This window comes from Erythrolamprus reginae, chromosome 1, assembly GCF_031021105.1.
Source record: "Erythrolamprus reginae isolate rEryReg1 chromosome 1, rEryReg1.hap1, whole genome shotgun sequence".
Classification (NCBI taxonomy): Eukaryota; Metazoa; Chordata; class Lepidosauria; order Squamata; family Dipsadidae; genus Erythrolamprus; species Erythrolamprus reginae.
Window position 1 is genome coordinate 298,429,374 of NC_091950.1, and position 20,986 is coordinate 298,450,359.

The following is a 20,986-nucleotide window of genomic DNA, read 5'->3' on the forward strand; positions in this document are numbered from 1 at the left end:
ACGATCTGCAGTTTCCGAACACTCTTCAAAGGTAGCCCCTTGCAGAGAGCATTGCAGTAGTCGAACCTCGAGGTGATGAGGGCATGAGCGACTGTGAGTAGGGACTCCCTGTCCAGGTAGGGCTGCAACTGGTACACCAGACGAACCTGGGCAAATGCCCTGCTTGCCAAAGCCGAAAGATGCTGTTCCAAAGTCAGCTATGGGTCAAAGAGGACGGCCAAGTTGCAGACCCTCTCTGAGGGGGATCAAAAGTTCCCCAACAGAATGATGGACGGACAGATGGAAGTGTCCTTGAGAGACAGAACCCACAGCCACTCTGTCTAGTCAGGGTTGAGTCTGAGCCTGTTAACACCCATCCAAACCCTAACATGTGACACAGGCACATTACTTCCACTCCTTCACTGTGGACACAGGGTGGAAATGTATCATCAGCATACTAATGGTAACTTACCCCGTGCCCTTGGATGATCTCAGTTTCATGTAGATATTAAACAGCAGAGGGAGAAGACCAACCCCTGGGAACCCCTGCTAACACCGACTGTGACCAACCGGAGAGGTAGGAGGCGAACTACCGGAAAAAGGTGCCTCGCACTTGTAACCCCTCCGGCTGGTGCCGAAGGATACCATGGTCGATGGTATCGAAAGCCGCTGAGAGGTCAAGTAGCACCAGGATAGAGGATAAACCCCTATCCCGGGTCGACCAGAGATCATCTGTAGTGCGACCAAAGCAGTTTCCATGCTGTAGCCATGCCTGAATCCTGACTGTTGAGGACCCAGATAATTGGCTTCATTCAAGGACTGCTGAAGCTGGAGTGACACCACCTTCTGGACAACCTTCCCTATAAAGGTTAGAGACAGGATGATAGTTATTAAATACAGAGAGGTCGCAAAGGCCAAATCCGGTCTAGAGCCCCTGCCACTGCTGTATTCCAGGCAAGGGACTCTACCGAACTGTATACAAGCAAATCCGGCAAAACTCCAAGCGTCCTCTGAAAGCCCTCTGGGTCCATCAGACGCCTGGGGCGGAACCACTTAATTGGTTCCACCTCCCTGCAGGGGAGTATTGGAGCCTTAAGATCAAGCCATAGCAGAAAATGATCTTACCATGACAAAGGCAAGATATCTAAGCTCCTTAATTCAGATCATTACTCAACTGTTCTGAGAGGAATACCAAGTCAGGATTGTGCCTCCCCCCGTCAGTCCGACCTTGAATTACTTGGGTCAGGTCCATGGTTGCCATGATGGCCATGAACTATTGCCCCAACCCAGAAGATTCACCAAGCGACGGTATATTTAAGTCCCCCAAGACAATAAGTCTGGGGAACTCAACCACCAGCCCGGCTATCTCCTTGAGTAGCATAGGCAGGGCTGTTAACACGCAGCTGGGAGGCAGGTATGTGAGCAGCAAGCCCACCTGACCCCCTAGGTTGAACTTCACAAGGAGCAACTCACAACCCACTATCTCAGGAGCAGCGAGCCTGCATAGGGTGATGTTCTTCTTGGCTATAATAGCCATTCCTCTCCCCCATCCCTGGGGTCGCGGCTGATGCCACACCTGAAACCTGACTGGCCACATTTCAGAGAGAGGAATTCCTTCCTGTGGGCCCAGCCAGGTCTCAGTCACACATGCCAGGTCAGCCTCCTTATCCTGGAGTAAATCCTGGATGAGGGGAGCTTTGTTTACAACCAACCTGACATTGAGCAGCAACAGCCTGAGTCCAAGGTCTCGATTTTGCTTGTCATCAGTATTGTTGGTCTGTTAAATATAAAATGGATTGAGGTACTCAGGGAAGACAAGAGGGAGGAAGAAGAAGGGGAGAGAGGGAGGAGGGAAGTAGGAAAGAGGAAGAGAGGGAGAAAGAAGGCGGAAAGAAGAGAGGGAGATAAAGGGAAGGGAGTAGTATGAAATATAGAAAAAACAAAAAAGTACAAAAGGTGTAAATTTAGGATATTTGTTTATGGCATTTTGACAGAAATGTATAATTATGTATGTTTTTATATTATGGTATATGTATGGGTGAAAAAATAGTGAAAAAATAAAAATATATATTAAGAAAGGACTTTGTTTTTATGCATGGCATCAGCTGCAAGAATATTATATGTACAAAGATAGAAAAAAGAACGTCCTTTTATTGTTTTAAAATATTTTGAGTATTTTAATTGCAATTGTATTTTTTTGAATTGTAAACCAACCAGAATCATTGAGTGAGATGGACGGCTATAGAAACTGAATGAACAAACCAACAAAAGAATGAACAAATGAATGAAATATCAACTGTGGAAGAATGGATCTTGAAACTAATGGAACTGGCTAAGATTATCAAAGTGATCCCTTTGATTAAAGATAGTAACTTGGCTAAATTTCTTGAGGATTGGAAAATCATTGTTAGATTTCCTACAAGAAAAGGAGCAAAATGAATTTTTGACTCTGGGATTGAGAATTAGATCTGATTTGGTTAAAGAAATATTGTGAATTGATAAGTCTATGGTTATGATTTATATAGAGTTGATAAATCATATATTCATATATAGTTTATATATGCATTCGGTGAAATTTTAATTAAGTGTATTAATATTTTTATTATTAACCTTATTTGTATTTTAAAGGTTTTAAAATATTTAAGTTAATCATTTAAACTTAGAGGAGCTGGTTGTATCTTACTGTCTCTGTATTGAAGAAAGCCAGAGGTCACTTTTTAAATATACAAGTGCTTTAATGAATGTATTTTTGGTCATTCTTTAACGTTATCCTTTTATCCCTTTCCCTCTTTTCTTTAATGTTTGTATTTTATTGTTTATATTTTTATAAACAAGTATATTTATATTTTTACACATAGATAGATAGATAGATAGATAGATAGATAGATAGATAGATAGATAGATAGATAGATAGATAGATAGATAGGTTATATTTAGGAAAAGATAGGAAAACATTTGCACAAGAGTGCTTTTGCAATATTTTTATTTTTGGGACATCACATAAAATGATGAAAAATTTAGGTTATGCAAGCAAGTAGTATCACTATAAAAATTGGGAGTCCTCATTTTTAGTAATTTATCTTTTTAATATATACCTTGTAATTTCATCACAGCATTTCAGTCTTTCCTACTAAACATTTAAAGGAAAATGAAGTCCATAGTAAGTTTTATGACGGAGCATTTTATCCTCATTCATTAATGAAGATAATTATAAGCTGTCACTTAACTTCTTGTATATTTCATAAAACACAGAACCTGTTTATCCTCCTCCAGTCTAAATATATACGGTACATGCACCCTATAGAAAATCAGCATAATTTTCCCTCATACCTTTTTTACACTTTGAACTAAGAGTCCAAGTTTTCTATAGTGAAATCAGACTGCCACCTATGGGTGTAAGTTAAAAATTAGCAAATAACCCACCACAAGATCATTTTTTTCATATTCAAATTAGAGGATTTATAATAGGCCCTGATTTTCAAATTTATTTGGATATAAGCAGCATCAAATGTGCTGGGTTACTTCATCAACTACAGAAATTCAAATATTTAGTATATTATTTCCACTTGCATGCCGGAAATTGGAAAATAATAAACCCCAAATTGTGCTAGGAACTTTTAGATTTTGTTTTCCCCAAGTAAGTAAGTTATAGATGACAACAGTATTCAAAAAGTTAGATTGGATATTTATTAAGAATAACTTATATGTTAGCATTACATAACTATAACTGTATTTATGCAACAGATATATTTCCATGCATCAGAAATATTCCTGTCAAAATATAGCAATGTTATTGTTATATTCCAACAGCAATATAGAGTATGCCTTTGTATATTAAAGGAACTATTTTCATCTTGAGTTTTTACATATATAAAATCAAAAACTAAATTAAGATAAAAGAGGCACACAAAAAAGCAAATTGTACAAAGTGTCACATAACCACTGTTAACAAAAATAAAATCAACAATTAGTTAAATAAAATATAATTTTAGCTTTACACCACTTTAAGGATGATTGTGATATACTTTGATAATCAATTGATTTCTAAATAATCTGAGAACAATAACATGTAGCTGGATTTTAAAAAAAACTGCACTGCAGTAAACTGTCTGCACTACGAGAACATTTTAAAAATAACATGATGAAAATATCTGTAAAATAACTTGTTTATAAATTAAACTTGTTAATTGAACATTATGGAAAAATTATAGCAATTTTTAAGTATAATGTTATATGTTTTGGGGTCATGAAGAATTCCATTCAGTATTATAGCCAGTTTCAAGTACTACAACTACCAAATCTGTGATGAAAAATATAGGCTACAGGAACATTGTTACAGAAACGGTTTTAATCAGTTTCTCCTTCAATCCCTATTGACTCAGTTCTCTTATTTAAGTCTCACAAGAGTCATGTATTCAATTTAGCTAAATTTTTCAGCTACCATATAATTTAGATGCATTCTGAGACAATCTCTCTCCGTTTTAATATTTAGGTTTGGATCTGCCTTCTGCACTTCATATTATATATTTTGTTTATCTGGTAAATTATCAGCTTTACAAAAGATGATTAAACATTCTGGGGGAATGGGATCCACTATGATTGTTATATCAATGTAGCATATGCCCACTTAGTCACCAGCACTTTGTGGCAATACTTGTGCAAAGCACAGAACAATCCATTTACTGGGTGTCTGATCAGAATCTTCAATAGGGAGAAGTATTTTTGGAAAGGACAATAAGAAACATTTTAGAAATTTCCCCAAAAGGGCATAATATGTAAAGTAAAAATTAAAAATACAGTAACAGAAATAAACAAACATGAAGTGTCTGCATTATATAGGAAATGAGGTTTAGAAAAGAATGAGAACAATTTGGCTTCATCATAAAATTTATATAAATAATTTCCAACCTTAGATATTCCATCTGAAGTATGATACAAACATTAAGAGAGACGCTGTAATTACAAAACCAATTCATTAATCATTTTATATCCAAGATTTAAAAATAAATTGAAATATTTTGAAGAAATTGAAGAAATAAATGCTAGAAGGTATTTTGTGGTCAGGGTTGTTCATATTTTAATTAAGGAGAAAAAGGGATCTCTTCCTTTCTTACAAACTATGAAGGCACCCAAATTGCATCACTGACAATGTTTCAACTGCCGCAGAGCTAGCTTCTAGATTAACCAGACTGTTACTTTCAAATGCAAAGAAATTCTAATCTAATGAAATCTGTTCCATAACATGTAAGCTGATTCTATATACTGCATAATTATGTAATTGCTAGCATAACATATATGCGATAAGGCATTTTCTTGGAAGGCAAGATTAGTCTCATAATTTGTTAGGATAACATCTATATCTTCACATTTCAAACAACATAAAATTTCAGAAACCCTCTATATGTTAAAGCAACTATTGAAAATTATGTAATTGTTATAAAACAATTATTGGGAATTTAGCAAAGAATTCAGTGATAGTTACTATAGGGGTATCATGTAAATGAAAGCTGATCTGGTACCTTTGAATCAATACAAAGTCTACTAAAAATATCTAAAATTATTATTTCACCTCTAATAGAAGAAGAGGATAATGAGTCAGACCTCCAATTCTATCAGTAAAGAATGTTTGCTTTTCATTTAATGGTACTGGAATTGCTAGCTTTTGTATATGATAAAGGTAAAAATTTATAATTACTTTATTAAATATATCAAATGTATATTAGATTTTCTAATGAATGGATTTAAAAGATAATGCACGTGAATGATATTGGTATACAACTATATCTGATTTTATTAGGGTACAAGAAATAATTTACCTCTTTGCAACAAGATTCTTTCTCAACACATGCAATGTTAGCAAAGTCAAATTGCATAACATTTTTGTAAGTTTCATAAAAAGAACGTGTATATTATATAATCATGCACTGACCGATATTCTAGAATATATATGTCTAATATTTATAGTGTAATAATGTAATAAAGTTAAATGTCAGTTAAAAATTTTCTCCATCCCCATTTTTCTCCTTTTAGAACTATAAAACAGGGGACAGATGCATGTTTTAAAAAATGTCTGTAAAGCGAAGAATTTTATTGTAGAAATCTGAATCCATCTGAAATTGTCTATTGTCATTTTTAACGAAGGGAAACTTCTGCAGTGGTCTAACCTGGGTATTTCCTGTATAGTAGGAATGATTCACAATAATAATATCTGTGCCTTGGTGTACATCTTCTGTTTTACTGCCAACCTTCCTGCAGCATTTTGTTAATCTGAAATAAAAGAAACTTGTAAGAGACCAAATGGATGCTGAAGGTGTGTGGAATTTCTTATATTTATGGCCTATATTTGAAAAGTCTTCCTTGTGTCCTGGGAAAAGCTGACATCTTTTCCCTTTATATAACTGTCCTCGTTGCATAACATCCAGTGTGCAAAGCGCACAGCTCCTTTAATTCTATTCCAGTCTCTACCATCAGTATAGTCTGGATTGAGGCTGAAGAAATTGTACTTATCACTTTACCATATAAATTGTTCCTTATTTCAGTACCTGTTTTAGAGAGATTTCAAAATGGAAGATGACGTGTGTGCCTCACAATTTTAGAACAGGGCCTTTTTTATAGTGGCACTACAGTTTGCGAATCATCTCTCTGCAACTGTTTCAGGCCAACAATGAAGTAAGCAATACCCCAATCAAGAAACTGCCAAAGAACCATCAGTAAATAGCCCAACCAAAGAATCTTTAAGACTGCCCCCATTCACAGAGACAGGCCAGAGACCAGAATATAAACTGACAGCAAGCAGCACTCCTTACTAGTACTGATGAGGTTACCTAGTTGGAATAATGAATTGTCTGCAATAAAACAAGCAAGCTCAGAGACCACCAAGGACCACTCACTTTTTCAAGTGTCCAGGATATTTTATTTTTGGCAAGCTTTAAGATTTCCATCAACTTAGTTGGCATTTACCCATGTTTAAATTGCCTTTAAATTGCATTCTTATTTTTTCAGCATGTAATCCAACTTTTCCTAACATTCTTCTCTTAACCTCATTGGGATTTACTTCCAGGTAGTCATGAAATGAGCTGTATATTTAGTGATTTAAAAAAACAAAACCTATCTATTATTTTGGAGCAGGAAAGCTTTATAGAAAAATACAAAACAAAGTTAAGAGTTGTGTTAGATAATTTTTTAAAATGTTGTGATGAGAAGGCCTCATCACATTTAGGATTTCTTCCAGTGCTCAAAATGCAGTAGAAATGTTGGAACAGTCTTTAGGGAAGAAAAAGTGTTATAGAAAACTCACGGAAAGAAATTACATGGAAATATGAGGATCCAATGTAATTTGGTATTTATAATGCACACCCTTCCCCACACACTTTAATCCAAATTCAAAATGGATTTTTTTTTTTAAAGGGAACAGGAGGATCAAACGGCACAGTGAAATCCAAATCTCACTAAGCAATTCCTTTGGAGAACACAATGCTTCCCCAAAATTGCAGGAATAAATTACCAAAAAACTTTTATTATAGAAACCTTTCTGTATAAAGCATAGTCCAAAAGAATAAAGTTAGGTTGTAAGCAACAGAAATTAACAATGCCAACCTTCCCACGGCCTGCTAATATTTAGTGCCACCAGGTCCCCTAGTGGTTTAATCAAATATTGCTGAATAACACCAAAAGTGATTTGGCCTCAACATCTACATATCAAAGAGATTTATTATATAGTATATGTGCAAAAAACAATCAGCATTGCTAAACACAATTTCCTACTTTTAAAATTTCCATCGACTAGAAAACTGGAAGAAGATAATGCATAACTTTCGTCTTCCAAATTATATGAGAAAATGTTCAAGATTAAAATAGCCCTTCAATACTTCTAAACCTTTCATGATGAATGTAGGGTATGTGGAATAGTTTCATATTAAATCGTTCTCCATAAAGTGGAACTAACCTAATATTGGTTTATACATTTGGTTTACTTACTGTAGGCACACATTTCTAAAAAAGCACTTCCACAAACTGCAAGTCCACTGAAAGAAAAAATAGTACTGTATAGCCAAAGTACATTGGTGGTTTTTTTTGAAGAAGACTATAAGATGCATTTATATAAAAGCTTATTTTATTTTTCTTTGTTTTAATCACTAGGAACGCATAAAAAGCTTGTGAATAATCTATTATCACCAGTCTCAATTTATTTCTAACCTTTGGCATTATTGCATATTTTTAAATGCAGGTACCAACTGAATTTCATGCCTCATGCTGAGAGTAATAGGTAACTTCAGAAATCATAAAGTGCCTAGATAAGAAATCACTACTACTACACTCAATCAGTACTACTATACTCAAAGTAGTACTGCTTAAATTTGTCCTTACACATTTCTAAGATTGGAGGCTTAAAGATTAGGACTGCCTGCTGCCTGTGGTCTCCTTCCCATTTTGTGTCCAATGAATTCTTCATTACACACATTCCATCCCAATGTAAGTTTTCTCTCTTCTGGTGTACTGTATGTCATTATTATTTCCCAAACTTAAAGTTCATGCAGATAACATTCTGTGAAGTTATTGAACAAGACCCAAGTTGCCTTTTAGAACACCAGATTAGATTAATCTGCTAAAAGGTTTCATGAAAAAGATTTTTATTCATTTAGAGGTTGGTACCACCTGTTTCAATATACATTTAACATAAACATGCCCTAATAAACATATGTCCTTCGGTGTAGTCCTGTTTCTGCTTTTCTCAAATGTCACATTTGGGAACACAGAGAAAAGCAGAGAACTAGTTGTTGCTCTATAAATGCTCAGCATTCCAAACAACTTTTCCAACTAATTGATGTTTGCAGCACATTTCAAAGTAAGGGAGACTGCATAAATATGACTGGCATGGCAAGCCCAGATCTTTCAGTGTGTTATGGAATGTATTTCTGCTCACGGAGGCCTGTTTTTTCAAGAAGCTGACCAGCGTGTCATGGAAGAAAAACCTAAATTTTTAATTTAGCCATGGTGTTCCCCTAACAATTCATTAGTATGTGTGTAAGTAGAATTTATGAATTATTATTATTGGTCAGTTTTTTAAAACATTATTTAAAGTAATGTTTGTTTTATACAGGTGAGGCTTATGGAAAGCTGTTGTTATGGCCTTTATCTTTACCCTTCCCGAAAAAGTAAAAGGATTAAAGGGACATAGTCTAGGGGGAAAAAACACCACGAAAATCATTTAGATGGTGTAGCTGAAGTGCCCCAATTCCCACATCCCTCTTTATCCAAGATCTCCCTTATCATCTATCAGCAATACTCCCGTGCACAACTCTGCCTGAGAATTCTAGGGATTGTACAGTAAGTACCAAAGCTCTGACATCTCCACTTCGTTTGGTACGTGCAGTGTACCAAACATCACGTTTACAAGTTTAATCCATATTAAACTGCACGTGTCTGAAACACAGGTAGGCAGAATTAAATCTGCGTTAACCCAGACCCTTGATAATGTTGCATATATTACGCATCCTTTCCAACAATTCTGCCTCCCCCCTTTTAACATTGTCTTGATGAGAGAAATTCTAAATGAAATAGAGCCCTGCATTCACATGCTATATCACTTACTTGCTTGCTACATTCTACCTATTTAACCACACAGAGCAGAATAAGATAACAAGATAAAACAAAAAAAAGTATTGTGCTAGCATCAATAATATTAGCCTGGATTTTTTGTTGTTATTATTATTATTAATAATAATAACAACAAAAAATCCAGGCTAATTAGATTTATATGCTGCCCGTTTCTGAGGACTCAGAGTGAATGGATTAGTGTGTGTGGATGAATTATGAGTATGAATGAATGAATTATTTATTATTAGTATTAGTATTATTATTATTAATTAGATTTGTATGCCGCTCCTCCACAAAGACTCCGAGAGGCTCACAACAGCACTGAGTGTGTCTGTCTGTCGGTCCATGCCTCATGTTTTAGTGTGTCTGTCTGTTTGTTGGTCCATACCTCATGTTTTCAAGTAATGCAAATGAATTATGAGTATGAGTGAGTGAATGCATTAGTGTGTGTGTGTGTGTGTGTGTGTGTCTGTCTGTCTGTCCATACCTCATGTTTTCAAGTAATGCAAATGAATTGAGTATGAGTGAATGCATTAGTGTGTGTGTGTGTGTGTGTGTGTCTTTCTGTCTGTCCATACTTCATGTTTTCAAGTAATGCAAATTCTTATTTCAATTTTGCTTAATATAATTTGACGGTGCACATTTCCTCCTACTACTTAAAAACACGCCACCCGAAATACTTGTACTGTATATACTGACTGAACTCCTTCTCCCTCCGTTTTTCCAAAAACACAGAAAACACACACACACACACACACACACATTTGACAAACGCACGTTTCCATGTAAACACGTTATTTACCTTTGTCTGTCTTCTTAGCATAACATTCCCTGTAGGACTTTAAGAGACCCAGCTGTTTTGTTTACAAACCGCACAAGTCAGCACCGGGTTGTTTTTGTGTTTTTGTTTGGTCCTTTTTTTTTTTAAACCCTCCAAGAAAACTAAAATGGAAGGAAAAAAAGGAAAGCACAGTGCAAATATACGGTTCCCGCCCGACTTCGCGCTACCATTTAGCCCGAGGCCCCTTTGGAAAACATTGGAAAAACACACGCGAGGAAAAACTCTTGTTTACAACCCACTCGTGCTGACTTCCGCCCACTTTCCTCCACCCACCCTCCCCGCCCTTTACAACCCGAAAATAATACACCTTCGCCTCCCTAGAAAAAAACTCTTTTTTCTGGATCTCTTTTAAAAGCCTTTAATCTGCGCTTCGAAAGACGCGACGCTCAGAAAGGAAAATAAAAAAGCACCGCCATGCCATGAAAACAAGCCGAACGCCCGACAGACCTTTTATTGCCTTCTATGTATTTCCCTCCCTTAGTGACAGGCGTTTCATTGGTTTCCAGCCACGGCGCAAGCTCCGTCGCGATTGGCCCGACGGCTCGAGCTTAGCTCTGTTGGTAGGGAAAAGGCTGGCGGTCAGGCTGACCAATCGCGTCTTTTGTTTCCAAGGAGAAACATGGCACGAGGAGCTATTTTGGATCCTTAACGAGTGTGGTGATGTCACCGCCCGAGGCCAGGCGGGCCCGGGGAAGCGCGCGCTCTTTGCAAAGGGGCAGAAAAAGTATTTTGAAAGGGGGAAAAAGCGAGCTGGAACAATTATAAAGCGGGCTGCAAGAGACACCCCTGAGCGAACTAAATCGGAAGGGTTGGAGGGCAAAATGTCGAAAAACATGTTTGACAAATAAATAAAATAAATAAAAAATAAAATGAATACTTCAAGGGCAACAGCACATGCGCACAAAATAGATTCAAACTCAATGTCGAAACTCGACTAGAAAATACGACTTCAGCAACAGAGTGATCAATTTATTTATTTATTTTGTCATACAAATATAGTATTGTATGTTTAACATAACATAAGTTTAAAGTAGAGATAGAAAAGATAAAAAAGACATTAGGACAGGAACCGTAGACACAAAGGTGCACTTATTCAATGCACGGAATCAGTGATGGGCTCCTACGGGTAGGGTCAGGTAGGGTCGTTTTTAATTTATATTGGATTTCTACTCTGTTTATTGTATTGTTGTGAACCGCCCCGAGTCTTCGGAGAGGGGCGGCATACAAATCTAATAAATAAATAAATAAATAAATAATGCTGGAATAGTGTGGAATGGAATGTATTCCTTGCAGATAGCTGGTCATTTGGTGTCAAATTTGCATCATCACGGCAGCGTCATGTGACATATGACTTTCCCCCCCTGCGCTCAACCAGGTGTGGATGGCCAGCATGTGACGCATCTGGCCCGCGGGCCACAAGTTTGACAACCTTGTTTTAGAGGATCGCGAAGCTCTTGGAGGTTTATCTGTGTCCTCAGGGTCACCTGTCACGTGTTTCACCATTCCTATTGTCGCATGATTGACATTTAGATGCTTGATAACTTACTCACATTTATGACAGTTGCAGTGTCCCTGGATCATGTGATCCCCTTTTGTGATCTTACAAAAGCAAAGTCAATGGGGAAACCAAACAGTTTTGCCGTATAGTAAGAAAGCATTGATCTTTTTCTAGTGCATTTGCTCTAAAATGATATCTTTGAAAAATAATGCCAGTGCATTGCTAAAAAGGATAGCGTGCAGTAATGGGCAGCCAAAATTTTTACTGCTACACTGTGGGTGTGGCTTATTTTGTGGGTGTGGCTTAATGGTCATGTGACTGGGTAGGAGTGGCTTGCTGGCCATGTGACCAGGTGGGAGTGGCTTGAATGATTATCATCATTCAAGTGAGCTGTTAAATCCTCAACTTACAACCTTATCAGTGTCGCTCGGTGGGGTGACAACTTGCTTCGCGTTTCCCATGCTCTCCTTCCTGAGTGGGCCCCCCGCCTCAGACTGGGTAGCTAGGCGAATGAGTGCTGCCAGAAGCATAAAGGCTGCCAGTGCCGCTTCCACCCATGCCTTCTGCTTGCACCTCAGGCAGGAGGTGGCCGCAGGAGGCTCGAGGGGAGGCTGGCAGGAGAGGGAAGCTTGTCCGAGGCCAGGAAGGAGGAAAGAGGGAAAAAGCAAGGAGCCGAGATACAGCAGCAGCAGCCGGGGGAAAAAGGAGAGCTGATCTGAGACCAGTAATCCAGGAAGTGACAGTCGCCGATCAGCTGGAGCTGCGCACTCATCTTTATTTCTGCTGGTGGAACCCCATCCTGCCTGCTGCCCACCCCTGGTAGCGTGATGTTATAGATCTTCTGCTTAACAGTTTGTTTCAGGGCAGTTCTCTTAATCTAGTGTCTCCAGATGTGCTGATTACATCACTCAGGTTGCCTTAGGATGCTAGTTGAGTTGATAGAAAGTTCATACAGAGAAAGATAGAAAGTTAAATAGATAGAAAGAGTCCAGTATTTCTGAGGGCACTAATTTGTTCAAGAGTGTTCTGCCGGGCTCTATGGTATGAGCCTCCCGAAAATTCAAGGGTATAAATTTCAGACACACACATACCTGAAAGTTCAAAAACAATGTTCTTTATCACAAAAATTCAAAAGAAACAAAGCACCCTTTTTGTATTGCAAAGAGCACTCGTCCCAAAACAGCCTGGTAGTCTGTACAATCCCCTTAATCAGTCCTTAAGTACTTAACTAGCAGCTATGAAGGAACGTCACAGCCCTCCTTCTTCCACGAAGTGAAACACACACACTTTGCTCTGCTTTGGTTTCAAAGTTGTGAAAAATCAACAAACAAAGTCCGGAAACAGCAAGGCACGGTCCTGAAGAACAACGATCAGATAATCTTCCACAACCACCAAGCCAGCACGCTTCCAAGTCACCCCCACCTTCTTCTTCGTCTGAGGAAACTGCACTACCTGACTCTGTCGGCAATAAAACAGGCCTATGACATGTTGATGTTTCCCCTGCATCCACCTCCACATTCCTTGGGGCAGGAGCTGGGCCAGAGCCAACCACAACAAAGAGTAGCACTGCAAAGAATTATGGCCAGTTATAGGAATGGAGGTGTGTATTTTAAACTCCATCACAATATAATCTATTTTTAATTCCATCCACATGTAAGTTTGAAAAGTCCAACCCTTTTTCCTTTCATGGTGATTTAATTATTCCACCCCATTATAAAGCAGTAGTGATTTTGTTCTTTGTACTTGTCATCAAGAACAAGTAAATTGGACTAGATTTCCCCCCCCCCTACATCCTGGCATACAGGGGGAGTTCTGCATATGATTGCATCTGGAAATTCATCAAACTGGGCAGAACTTTATAATTGGGAAAACCTGTAACAAGTTAATTGCTTCTGATGATAATCCTGTATAACGTAATGGTTCCCTTTAGCATAGTTTTTTTATTCGCATAATTCTTTAAAATAAATATACAGTGTTGCCTTATTTATCGCGGGTGTTATGTTCCAGGGCCACCTGCGATAAACGAAAAACCGCGAAGTAGGGACACTATATTTATTTAAGTATTTATACACTATTTTAAGGCTTTAGAAACCCTCCCACACACCTTTATGCTACATAAACCTTTCCCATTCCCTTAATAACCATTCCCACACTGTTCTGTGCATGTATTGTACTTTTATACTTACTTTAAAATGTTTTGAATTCCTAAACCTATGCAATAAAATGACGCGCCATGTGAAACGGCTGAGTATAGGAGCAGACTCAGAGATGGAGATGCACACAGACGAAAAGTAAACAATGCACTACTGTACTGAGCCAATCAGGCTCTGGGATACAAAGCAGCACTCTCTGGTTGGTCACTTCTTCATCAGTCAACCAATCGTGTGTTGTTTACAATCTCATGTAGGCAAGTAGTGTCTTAGGCAGGCAATGCTGCTTCTCATTTCCGGTGTGTACTGTATTCATCCACAGAGTAAATATGCACTATTTACTGTAATTTGTAATATTTTATAATTTATAACATTCCTCTATTGTTAGAATTAATATTTTTAGTATATTTTTTACATATTTTGGGATTTTTTTCATGTAAAAATTCATCAAATTTATATATATTTTCCACAGATTGAGTTCTGCAGAAAACCCGCGAAATAGCAAAATTCCGCGATATATTTTTTCCATTAAAATTTTATTAAAACCCGCAATGCACTGAGTCCGTGAAAGGTAAACCGCGATGTGGCGAGGGAACACTGTATCCCCAAATAGCACAACTGACTACTTGTGTGCAGAATAACATTTGACATTATTATTTTGATCAACTTAAGGTCATTGCGCTGATTGATCGAGTGATTGATTACTTGATGAGATTGGTCTAATGCCTGAAACTGAAGGATTACACTATACTTGTTTGTATGTAATTGTGAGAATTATCTGGTGAAATGACTTCCTTATAGGTTTAATGTTTAAAAGCCAATTACAATTTCATAGGACAGTGTTTCCCCACCTTGGCAACTTGAAGATATTTGGACTTCAACTCCCAGAAATCCCCAGCCAGCGAATGCTGGCTGGGGAATTCTGGAAGTTGAAGTCCAGATATCTTCAAGTTGCCAAGGTTGGGAAACACTGTCATAGGAGATACAAAGTGGGCTTGAAAAATCGCGGGTTTATGTCTGGCAGCCTTATGTGGACAGGGAAAGGTTCTGTCTTGATTTCCAAGCTTGGCTTCTGAGAATACACCCCGTCAAAATCCTTCTTTTCACTTTCTGACCACTATCTCAAAAATAACAAGGTAGTTTGGTAATAGATTTTTGTTGCAAACAAAGCCCACAGATGCAAAGGTGTTGAGGTAAATCTACTATTTGTGTGCATGGATGCACCATGGAGTGCCCATTGATTAGAATAGAGTTAAGCACAGAGTCATTCTGGGACATGAAGGGCTCCAACAGGGAAGAGGTTGTGGATTTATTTTTCATTGTGCTCAAGAGCCAATGGATGGAAGCTTTCGAGAGATCAAAACTTGAAAATAAGAAAGAATTTCCTGATTGTGAGAGCTCTTAAGCGATGGGAGAGCCGGCCTCCTGGAGTTGTGGGTGCTCCATCAGTAGAAGTTTTCCCCCCCTATAATAAGATATATCCCAATAATAAGCCGAACAGGGCTTTTCGGGACATGCGTTGAAATAAGCTCCCCCTGAAAATAAGCACCCCCAACTATTTTCTGGGGAAGGTGGGACATGAGCCGGGGTGGCGCAGCAGGTAGAGTGCTGTACTGCAGGCCACTGAAGCTGACTTGTAGATCTGAAGGTCAGCGGTTCAAATCTCATCACCGGCTCAAGGTTGACTCAGCCTTGCATCCTTCTGAGGTGGGTAAAATGAGGACCTGGATTGTGGGGGCAATAGCCTAGCTCTGTTAAAAAAGTGCTATTGCTAACATGTTGTAAGCCGCCCTGAGTCTAAGGAGAAGGGCGGCATAAAAATCGAATAAATAAATAAATAAAATAAATAAATAAATGCTGGGAGCCGCTATTTTTTGCAATGGCCATTCTTTTGGCTGGGAGAGAGAGAGAGACAGAGAGTGCAAGCGAGAGGTGGGTGTGTACAGTTAATGAAATTGATTTGCGACAACTGATGGGACGATGGGACAAGGCAAGACGATATATGGTTAGTAGAATCCCAGACCAAGCTACAAGGAATAAATTGGAATCACTTTATAATATGTAAATAGATATATTGCTCTTGAGTTAAAATGGTATATATAAGAAATACAGTACTCCCAATTTGGTGGAGGGGTGTGAATGTTTGTCTGGTGGTGGGCACCAATCACTGAGCACTTGTTGTATGTTGTGTGTGTGTTTTATATTCTATATTTTATATTCTATATTTTAAAATCAATTAAAATTTTATTTTAAAAAAGGTGGGTGTGCACACACACCGCAGGACTAGCTTGGCTCCTCTGAGCTCTGCCTACGGAAATTTGAAATGTGTGAGGAAGAAGAGGTGAGCATCTATCTTTGCATCGCTGTGGGCGGGAACGAGTTTCAAAACTCTGCCAGAGGCAGCTTAGAACAGACGAGCCAGTCCTATGACCGGGGGGGGGGGGGGAGTTGCATAGCCACCTCTCACTTACCTTTTCTCTCTCTCTTTCTCTATGTCTCTAACAGCCAAAAAGAGTGCCCACCGCAGAAAGCCCAGAGCGAGAGCAAGCCCCTTCGGCTCTGCCTCCCACCGCCAACACCTCCCTCACTCGCTTGCCTCCCACCACCCCCTCAGCCCTACCGCTGCCCCTTTGGCTGAACTTGTGAGAAGTTTTTTTACTGGTACAATGGGCTTTCTTCCCTGGACACAATGTGTAGAAACGCAACGGAGTGGAGACAAAGTCCCAGGTAGGAGATACGCCTCGCAGTGGTGCGCAATTTGGAGGTGGCAGGTGAGGTACTTCCTGTATTCCCAAAATAATAAGCAACCCCAATAATAAGGCCAGGGACATTTGGGGGGGGGAGGAAGTGTCAAAAATCTTTTATTTATTTATTTATTTATTCATTCGTCCAATACATAAATACATAGGAAGAAAAATAGACATGTAGTAATATATATAAGGGTAAAGTGAACTTCGAGGAGAGGATATATGAAAGAAAGAAAATATATATGATAAGTGACAGAAAGGAAAGACAATTGGACAGGGGACGAAAGGCACACCAGTGCACTTATGTACGCCCCTTAAAACCCCTGTCTTATTTTCAGGGAAACACGGTACTTGGCTGGAGTGATCTAAGTATTCTTGTTCTGCACAATAGATTGGACTAGAAGACTTCTAAGGTCCCTTCAACTCAGGGGTGAAATGCTGTCAGTTTAGATACGTGGCCTGGTTCACTGAACCGGTAGCGATGACTGGCTGGCCATGCCCTCAAACAAATCCCTGGTCGCTCGCCCTGCTCTGCCCTGCCCAGTCTCTGCTCTGCAGCTTGCTTGCCTGGAATGCTGTGCCCTGATCTGTTTGCCAGGTAAGCCTGCAAAGTTGCGGCCTACCTAGCTTAAAGTGACCAGACTTTTAAGTTGCTGAAGAGGGACACCATTGGCAGAGGGGTGGCACTAAAAAAAATGTCTCTTTATTTTTTCCTCTCTCTTATCCTCCATCCCTTTCTCTCCGGGGGACGCCCTCACCTCTCTGCAATGCACAGGCAATGTCCTGCGAAGTCACAGGAAGTACTGGGAGACACAGGAAGTACAACCTGGGAGACACAGGAAGTCACCATAGAGAAGAGAGAGAGAGAGAGATTGGGACATTTTTGAAAAGGCGCAGGATGCGTGACAGATTAGGAAAAAGCATGACTGTCCTGTGGAAAGTGGGACATCTGGTCACCTTAACCTAGCTGCCCCTGCCCACCCTCACTTTCCCAGCCTGCCTTCCCTACTGCATTCCCCACAGCCCTCAGCCCTGACATGCTTGCCTGCCTTCCACACGGCCTTTCCGGTGTCCCCATGGCCATCTTGCGAAGGCAGGCAAGTGGAAGACCACGTGGAAGACAGTCGAGCATGTTGGGACTGTGGGGAAGGGAGCTAACAGCCTATTCTCTTCCCTGCAGCCCTGCCCTGCACATGGCCTTCCCAGCAATCTCCAACACCCGCTTGCCTTTCAAAGTCTGCGTCCAGCTCGTGATGGGAGACATGCCACTTCTGGTCTGCCTGGCGAGTGGGTGGGTGGACAGCAAGGAAGGGCTACCAAAATTTTTAGTACCACACTGTGGCCGTGGCTTATGCAGGACACCGGCCATTTTCTTTCAACATCTTTCAGTGCAAATTGGGTGCTCTGGGGTGGAGCTCCATTTTCGCTACCCCTTCCAAGCACAGCACACAGAGGTGGAGCAGGCAAGGTGGCCCTGGTGTGCCTGTTGTTGCAGAGGCATGGCAATTGCTCAGCCACAGCTGACTTTGTGGGTTTTGCATCGTCCTCTCTGCCCGCACCATGTCCTGATCTGGCTGGTTGCGTAACTACAAGTGCTGCCACCCAGGCTGAAAGGAAAGTGCATACGCTTGCAAGGCATCCGTCCACTCGGAAACTTCAGATCGTGCAGAACGCAGCCGCGAGAGCCATCGTGGGGCTTCCCAGATTCGCCCACGTTTCTACAACACTCCGTGGCCTGCACTGGCTGCCGATCAGTTTCCGGTCACAATTCAAAGTGTTGGTCATGACCTTTAAAGCCCTACATGGCATTGGACCAGAATACCTCCGGAACCGCCTACTACCGCACGAATCCCAGCGGCCGATAAGGTCCCACAGAGTTGGCCTTCTCCGGGTCCCGTCGACTAAACAATGTCGTCTGGCGGGCCCCAGGGGAAGAGCCTTCTCTGTGGCGGCCCCGGCCCTCTGGAATCAACTCGCCCCGGAGATTAGAACTGCTCCCACCCTCCTTGTCTTCCGTAAACTACTTAAGACCCATCTATACCGCCAGGCATGGGGGATTTGAGACACCTTTCCCCCAGGCTTATTATAATTTATGTTTGGTATGTATGTGCTGTTTGGTTTTTTAAATTGATAGGGTTTTTAGTTTTTTTTTCTTAATATTAGATTTGTGCCTGTACAATATTGTTTTATCGCTTGTTGTGAGCCGCCCCGAGTCTTCGGAGAGGGGCGGCATACAAATCTAATAAATTATTATTATTATTTATTAATTATTATTAAGGAGGGTTTTAACAGGACACAAATGGATGCGGGTTCTCTCCTACCATCGCCTTGCCGTGTTGTCTCCTTCCCCCGTAGCTCTTCGGCAGAGTCCAGAGGATGTGAGCTCCAGCCCTAAGTGACAGAAAGTGAAGGCAGGTACAAGGCGGCTTGAGTAGGGTTTTAACAGGATGCGAAAGGATGCAGCTTCTCTCCTGCCATCGCCTTACCGTGTCCCCTCACACACATGAGAGGTTCGCCAGAGCTTTAATGCAAGTGAGAAGCCACGTCCTTTTGCATCCTGTTAAAACCTTCCTTAAGTGAGTGGCTGGCTTCACACCTGTACTAACGCTCCAGCCATCGCCTTGCTATGTCCCACACACACACAAGAGGAGGAGGAGGAAGGAGAGTAGCTGCACCCTTAGTACAGGAGTGAAGCAGCCCTGTACCTATGCGTCACATTTCCACATAAGACAGCCTCCCCTTCCTGTCACTTCGGGAAGGAAGGAAGGAAGGAAGGAAGGATGGAAGGATGGAAGGATGGAAGGAAAGAAAGAAAGAAAGAAAGAAAGAAAGAAAGAAAGAAAGAAAATGTATGACCAAAATTGAGCCCAAAATTTTGTTTGCTAAGCAAAGCATTGTTAAGTGAGTTTCACCCACATTTCACATGTTAGCCATGTCCACCCAGTCATGTGACCACCAAGCCACACCTACCAAGCCACGCCCACAGAACTGATAGGAAAAACTTTTAGATTTCACCACTGGTTCAACCCTATGAAGCTATGTATTAAGTTCAGCATTCCTTCTCCACAGTGGACAGAAACGCCACTAGTGAGCCTTCAAACTGTGAATAAAGGTGAAGGCCCATGCCTGCTGTTAATATTTATTGTCCATCCATTTCAGGGAATAATGCTGACTTCTAGCTGTATGAAAGTGAAACATTTATTTTTACTTAAGTTTTATACCATTTATAGTTACACAACCCCCCATTGTTACGTTCTCCATTAAGGTTCTTCCACGCAAGGGTGCAATTCCATTACTGAACCACCTTTGAGCTTTCCCCAGCGGATAAAATAGACTTGATCCATTTACAAATGGAAAACTCTTGTTTCATAGCAGTGAATAAGATGTTTTCCTGAGCTAAGGACTATCTGGGTTATGCTGTGTTACACGCACACCTAAGTTCGGCTTATGTCACTCACACACTCACAGCCTGTTGAGGTATCTAGATCTTGTAAGGCTCCACAACCCGGCTCTTTGGAATACACAGTTTTAGTGAATTTAAAGTAACAGTAAAATTTTACCAGGTTGCAATGTGCATTTACTTTTTTTCACACTGATACATTCACCCACACTTACTTTTGTCCTCCTCAACTAGGCAGCTAGGCAAGAGCTTAGATCAGTGATGGCAAACCCATGGCATGGGTGCCACAGGTGGCACGCGGAGCCCTATCTGCTGGCACATGAGCTGTTGCCCTACCACAGCTCCAACGTGCATGTGTGTGCCGCCCAGCTGATTTTTGGCTCACACAGAGGCTCTGGGAGGGCGTTTAGGGCTTCCATAGTACCTGGGGGGGATTTTACCCTCCGCCAACTCCAGGGAAGCCTTTGGAGCCTGGGGAGGGTGAAACCCGAGCCTACTGGCCCCATCAAAAGTTGACAAACAGGCCCTTTCCAGCCTCCAGAGGGCCTCCGGGTGGCGGGGGAAGCTGTTTTCGCCCTCCCCAGGCATTGAATTATAGGTGTGAACACTCGCGCATGCGCAACAGTGCACAAGCACGCTCTTTTGTCCCCTGAGTAAAAAAAGGTTCGCCATCACTGGCTTAGATGGACAGAAGCCACCAAGTCTGAAGATGGCTTGAGTCACTGACGGGCTGCTTGTCTTACCTCCTTCCGGTGCGCCCTCTTGAGGTTGTCG

General features: G+C 40.6%; 1 long non-coding RNA gene across 1 annotated transcript; it reads right to left on the minus strand.

The window, feature by feature from the left end:
• Nucleotides 1-6,004: 6,004 nt before the first annotated feature.
• LOC139157035 (uncharacterized) lies at nt 6,005-10,642 on the minus strand. Its single transcript, XR_011557409.1, has 3 exons — nt 10,379-10,642; nt 7,957-8,003; nt 6,005-6,246 (listed from the first exon to the last, which is right to left on the minus strand). It is a non-coding gene; the product is annotated as an uncharacterized lncRNA (long non-coding RNA).
• Between the last annotated feature and the right edge of the window lie 10,344 nt (nt 10,643-20,986).